Raw genomic sequence first — 6982 nt, forward strand, 5'->3', positions numbered from 1 at the left:
TGTAGGTAAGTTCATTTGTACACTTTTTTTAGCTTCCACATATAAGCAATATCATACGATATTTGTCTTTCTCTGTCTGGCTTATTTCACTCAGTATGACAATCTTTAGGTCCATCCATGTTGCTGCAAATGGCATTATTTCATTTTTTATGAAGATCATATGGTAGCTCTGTTTTCAGTTTTGTAAGGAACCTCTATACTGTACCAACTTACATTCCCACCAACAGTGTAGAAGGGTTCCTTTTTCTCTGCACCCTCTCCAGCATTTATTGTTTCTAGATTTTTTGATGATGGCCATTCTGACTGGTGTGAGGTGACATCTCATTGTAGTTGTGATTTGCATTTCTCTAATAATTAGTCATGTTGAACGTCTTTTCATGTGCCTCTTGGCCATCTGTATGTCTTCTTTGGAAAAATGTCTATTCAGGTCTTCTGCCCATTTATTGATTGGGTTGTTTGTTTTGTTTTGTTTTGTTTTTTTGATATTGAGCTGCATGAGCTGTTTGTATATTTTAGAGATTAATCCCTTGTTGGTCTCTTTGTCTGCAAATATTTTCTCCCATTCTGTGGGTTGTCTTTTCATTGTGTTTATATTTTCCTTTGCTGTGCAAAAGTTTTAAGTTTAATTAGATCCCATTTGTTTATGTTTGTTTTTATTTTCACTACTCTAGGAGGTGGATCAAAAAAGATCTTGCTGCGATTTCTTGTACCTCTTTCATTAGATTTATTCCCAAGTATTTGATTTTTATGATATTGTAAATTATATTTTAATTTAATGTGCTAATTGTTTATTACTAATATAGGAAAGTACAATTAATTTTCATATATTGACCTTGTATCCAGCAATCTTGGTAAATTCACTAACCAAATCTAATACTTTGATTAATGTTCTACATTTTTAGGTACACAGTCATGCCATTTACAAATAATGGCTCTTTTACCTCTTCTTTTTTTTTTTTTTTCTTTTCGGTATGCAGTCCGGACACTGTTGTGGCCTCTCCCGCTGCGGAGCACAGGCTCCGGACGCGCAGGCTCAGCGGCCATGGCTCACGGGCCCAGCCGCTCCGCGGCATGTGGGATCCTCCCGGACCGGGGCACGAACCCGTGTCCCCTGCATCGGCAGGCAGACTCTCAACCACTGCGCCACCAGGGAAGCCCTTCTTTTCCAATCTTTAACCTTTATACCTTATTTCCTTTTCTCACTTTATTGCACTAACTAGGATTTTCATTACAGTGTTAAGTGGAAGTAGGGAGTGGACATCCTTGTCTTGTTCCCAAACTCAAGAAGGCAGAAAACATTCAAAATTTCACTCTTAAGTTAGTTGTAGGTTTGTTTTGTTTTGAGGTGGTTGTTGTTTTGTTTTTAGGTATCCTTTATAAGATTAAGGAAGTTACTTTCTATTCTTAGTTTGTTGAAGTTTTGTTATTTTTTTTAACATAAAGAGATGTCAAATGCTTTTTCTTTATCCACTAAAATTTTCTCTTTATTGTGTTAATGTGGTGAATTACATTGATTGATTTTTGAACGTTAAACCACCCTTGCATTTCTGAAATTAACTTCAATTTCTCATAATGTAGTAGAATTTTTAAATATTGCTGGGTTTCATTTGCTGATTTTTCTAAAGGATTTTTCCATCTGAGTTCATGGTAAATACTGGCCTATGATTTTCCTTTCTTGTAATGTCCTTATCAAGATTTCATATTAAGGTTATGTTGATCTCGTAACACAAGTTGGGGAGTGTTCCTTATTTCTCTATTCCGTGAAAGAGCTTATGTAGGACTGACACTATTTCTTCCTTAATTGTTTGGAGGAGTTTGCCAATGAAGGCCTACAGGCCTATAGTTTCCTGTGGGAAAACTTAAAATTTCAGATTGTTTCTTGAATAGATAAGGGACTGTTCAGAGTTTCTGTTTTTTCTAGTGGTAGGTTGTGTTTGTCTAGAAATTTACCCATCTCAGCAAAGTTGTCAAATTGATTGGCATAAAGCTGTTCCTAACATTACTCTATTTGTAATATCAGTAGGATTAGTAGTGATGCCCTGTCCTGATATTGGTAATTTGTGGGGGATTTTTCCCTTTTTTCTTGAAAAATCTTGCTAAGGATTTATCGATTTTATTAATCTTTTCAAACTTCAAACTTTTGCTTTAGTTGATTTTTTTCTATTGTTTGCCTCTTTTTCTTTCAATGATTCCCACTCTTAACTTTATTATTTCCTCTTTTTTTCTTACTTTAATTTTTTAATTTTCTTTTTTTAACTTCTTAAAGCAGAAACTTTTATCAATTTTAACTTTTCATTTCTAATGCATGTATTTAAAACTATATATTTTCCCCTACATGCTGCTTTACCTATATCCCATAAGTTTTAATAAAATTTTTATCAATCAGTTTAAAATATTTTCTAATTTCCATTTTATGTCTTGTTCATTCCATGATTATTTAAAAGTATGCTGTTTAACTTGCAAACATTTGGAGATTTTAAAATTATTTTTCCACTGTTGATTTCTAGTTTAATTACACAGTGGTCAGAGAATATACTCCATATGATTTTTTTAATTTAGTTATTTATTATTTATTTTTGGCTGTGTTGGGTCTTTGTTGCTGCACGCCGGCTTTCTCTAGTTGTGGCGAGCGGGGGCTACTCTTCATTGCAGTGTGCAGCTTCTCATTGCTGTGGCTTTTCTTGCTGTGGAGCACAGGTTCTAGGCGCTCGGGCTTCAGTAGTTGTGGCACGTGGGCTCAGTAGTTGTGACACTCAGGCTCAGTAGTTGTGGCTCGCGGGCTCTAGAGCTAATGCTCAGTAGTTGTGGCGCACGGGCTTAGTTGCTCCGCAGCATGTGGGATCTTCCCAGACCAGGGCTCGAACCCGTGTCCCCTGGAATGGTGTTAAAATGGAGCTCTGCTTTTGAATCAGTGTAAGAAATCAGGAATTTGCTTAATTATGGCTCCAGGAAATAGTATGAAATTAGTCCTGGCCACAGAGAAATCAGCATAGCTGTAACCTGCTGAGCCCCCAGGTGGCCCTCCTCTCTGCTAGGGAAGCCCTGGGCTCCTTCCTCTGTTGTTGGGTGTAACCCAGTGGCTTCTGGCCAGTTGTGTTTGTACAGTTGACCCTTGAATAAGGGTTTGAACGGTGTGGGTACACTTATACACAGATTTTTTTCAATAAACACATACTACAGTACTGCACGATCTGTGGTTGGTCAAATCCGGGGACCATAAAGTTATACACAGATTTTTGACTGCACAGAGGTCACTGCCCCAACCCCTGCGTTGTTCAAGGGTCAATGGAATTTGGAAAGATGGTGGAAAACTCAGCTATCTTCATCCCCAACACATGACACGGCCGCCAGCAGGAAGTAGGATCTCAATAAATGATTCTTGGAAGAATGAGTGAGTGAAAGAACAGATGAATAAGGGTCAGCTGTATTCACACACACATATGTGTATACATACATGTGTGTATGTGTGCATATAAATATATATTTGTATGGTTGTGTGTTTGTTTTTTAATGGTTATGTTAGAGTCGCAACTGTAGTTGAAATTCTCATCTAACCAGAATGAATTTTTTAGGATCCAGGACATGGATTCCACACTTTTTGCTCCGTTGAGGTAGGAAGGTGTCACTAGATCCAGTAGCCTTACAAATTCCACATCCAATAAAATGGACGAGGCTCAGCAGGCTAGCCAGCTTCTCGCGTAACCGAGGGCTGAAATGGCAGCACCTCAGTTATAGCTTGCGCTCGTCTGGGCAGGAAAGGGGTTGTGCTGCCCCAGGAGGCTTCTGACCCTCCAGGCACAGCTTTGTTCCTGGGTCCAACCAAGTCGACCCTAGTGACTAAAGGGGTGGCAGGTGGTGCGGGCAGGTTGCCTTCACGTGCTGTAACTCTTTCTGTTTCCTGTGGGACACTTGCCAAATGTGGCTTTCAACACCCAGGAAAACTCTCCCTGGCTGGCAAGAATGCGGGGAGTTTTCATGGTAATTGCATTTCCTCCCCAAAAGGCCCTGCCCTTCGGAGCCTGGCCCCTGTGTTGCTGCCCAGGTATTTCACAAACACCCCCTGCCTGCCGGTGCTGGGTCATTCCCACCCTGCCTCTGCACACACATCTCTCGGCCCTGCCCACCGGTGTCCTCTTAGCTGTGACAGCCACACTAACTTCATTTCCCACATTTATAACAACAAGTTTCTTAGAAAAAATTCCCCTGACTGCCAAGATTCCACAGGTAACATGATAGTCTGATTCCACAGGTAACATTCTCACACTGTGGTAGCACCAGAGATCGGCACCTGGAGGAAAGAGAAATCTTGACATGGGTCTTAGCCAAGTAGAAAGCAGATAACATATCTTCCAGGTAAGTACAAGATTACAGTAAGTCTCAATCTGGCTTCTTTATTAGCTGGGATTAAATTTGGCTAAATATGAGGGAAAACCCCAATTGACAGTGACTGAAGCACACAAGGTTTTATTTTCTCAAATAAGAGGTAGGGAAATAAGCAGACAGAGCTGGCATGAAGCCCTTTCCAGCTTATGCCTCTGGGATGACCTTGATCCTCAGGTCTAAAAAGGCTGCCAAAGCTCCAGACATCATGATCCGGGCAGCGGCAGACTTCCCAGAAGTTGCACACAGTGCTTTCATACGTATCTCACTGAGTAGAATTTGGTCATATATCCACATGCAGCTACAGCAGAGATCAAAGGCTAAAGGAAATATAGCCTTTATTCTGGGAATCCAGAATGTAGAACCGTTTCTAAGACAACTCGCCTGATGTCTTCAGAGGTGACGGCTTTAGATTTAAAAAGACTAAAGAAACATACAGGTGAGCCTTGATTGACTCTAGAAATTATTTTTAGGGCAATGGGGAAACTTGGAATACGGACTAAATGTTAGATGATATTAGGAAATCATGGCTGTTTTCTTAGGTAAGATCATAGAGTTATGTTTTCATAGGAACATATCCTTATTTTTAGCAAATGCAGGCTATGAAGTACTTAGGAGTGAAGTGTCCTGACATCTACCATTTCATTCAAAATGGTTCATCAAAATACTGTATATAAATAGATTAAAAAGATTGGTAAGAAAAGCGTGGAAAAGATAGAAAGAATTAATGAGTCTAGGTGGAGGGGGATAGATGTTTGTTACACTATTTCAACTTTTCTTATGTCTAAATGTCTTATAATAAAAATTGGGGGAGAGTAATTCTCTGTTTGGTTTGGTTGTTCCACGGTCTTTTTCACATAAGGTTGACTACCTCCTGATGAACAGGAATGCTGTTCCTGTCAGCACTCTGGAGCCAGTCAGTTCAGAGGGTCTGCGGGTAGTGGGTTGAATCCTGAGTCTTAGCCAGGGTGGATCTCAGAGTTTGTGGGTGTGGAGAGAGAAGATGGCATCTTGGCCCTCAACTTCTCTAAGGGTATCCCCTATCACCGAGATTGCAGCACAGCAGCAAGGATCCACAAGTCCCATCACCTATCTGAGATAACAAATAGATAGAAAATGAATCCAAGACATCTTGTATAGCAGAGGGCTCAGTGGTATATCAGGATACTACTGGGTAGAGTAAAGCAAGTGCTAGACTTGAAATTGGGAGACTCTGTCCTCCCTCTGCCATTTCTGCCCATATCGTCTTGGGGCAGGCACTTAACTTCAGTTTCCTCATCTGTAAAATGCAGATCATAATCTCTACCTCACCTACCTCACACAAAGCTGTCTGAAGATCAAAGAAGACACTGTGTGTGATTTGCTGTAAATTTACCAGTGTACAAGATAATTAGGAAGATGACCTTGCTTGTCTGAGAACTATTTCATCCTATTAGGCTGCCATGCAGTTACCACAGACACCAGGACCAAATGAACTTTTCAAAATTCTGCTCATGGTGGTTTAGAAATATCTCCACAAATTCTTTTGACATTCCTCCCTTCAAAAATGGAAACTAATTTCCCTCCTCTTGTACTGATATGTGTGCTGGACTTAGTGCCTTGCTTCTAACATAGAGTTGCCAGGTAAATTACGTTATGCCCAATTAAATTTGGATTTCAGAAAAACAACAATTTTTTTTTTTTTTTTTTTTTTTTTGCGGTACGCGGGCCTCTCACTGCCGTGGCCTCTCCCGTTGCGGAGCACAGGCTCCGGACGCGCAGGCTCAGCGGCCATGGCTCACGGGCCCAGCCGCTCCGCGGCATGTGGGATCTTCCCGAACTGGGGCACGAACCCGTGTCCCCTGCATCGGCAGGCGGACTCTCAACCACTGCACCACCAGGGAAGCCCAACAAGTAAATTTTTGCATAAGCATGTCCCAACTATTGCATGGGATGTACTTATACTTAAAAGCATATCCATTGTTTATCTGGAATTCAAATTTAACTGGGTATCCCATTGTTTTTGTTTGTTTTACTAAAACTGGCAACTCTATTCTAATGAAGAGAATGAAAGTGACATAAGTAATGGTGTATGACCACCAAGGCGAGGTCATAAAAGGCATCGGAGCTTCCACCTTGCTGTAGGTCACTGGCTCTGGAAGAAGCTGGGTGCCCTGGCATGAGGACACTCAGGCAGCCCTTCCTGCCAACGGCCAGCACCAGCTCCCAGGCCATCTTAGAAGTGGATGCCCCAGCCCCAGTGAAGGCTTAGATGAGTGCAGCCCTGGCCAACCTCCTGGGAGACCCTGAGCCAGAACCACCAACTAATTTGCTCCTGAATTCCTGACCTGACACTGTGTGGAACAGTAAATGATTGTTGTTTCAAGCTGCTATGTTTTGGATCCTCAGGCTCACCCCTGGCTGGCACTGTGGTCCCTACAGAATGTCCCCCACTTCTACGGGACTCTGAGCTTTGATCACTAGATCCCATTTGACCACCTTATTTCAGACCAATCAAGTGCCCAGGGCAAGTATCTATGAAAGCTTTTTTATAAAAAGTAATTGCACACAGGAAGTCTATATGTTAAAAGAAGATGAACTTTTGAGGGAGAAGAGAAGGGAA

Source organism: Neophocaena asiaeorientalis, unplaced genomic scaffold (assembly GCF_003031525.2).
Source record: "Neophocaena asiaeorientalis asiaeorientalis breed wild unplaced genomic scaffold, Neophocaena_asiaeorientalis_V1.1 scaffold40, whole genome shotgun sequence".
NCBI lineage: Eukaryota > Metazoa > Chordata > Mammalia > Artiodactyla > Phocoenidae > Neophocaena > Neophocaena asiaeorientalis.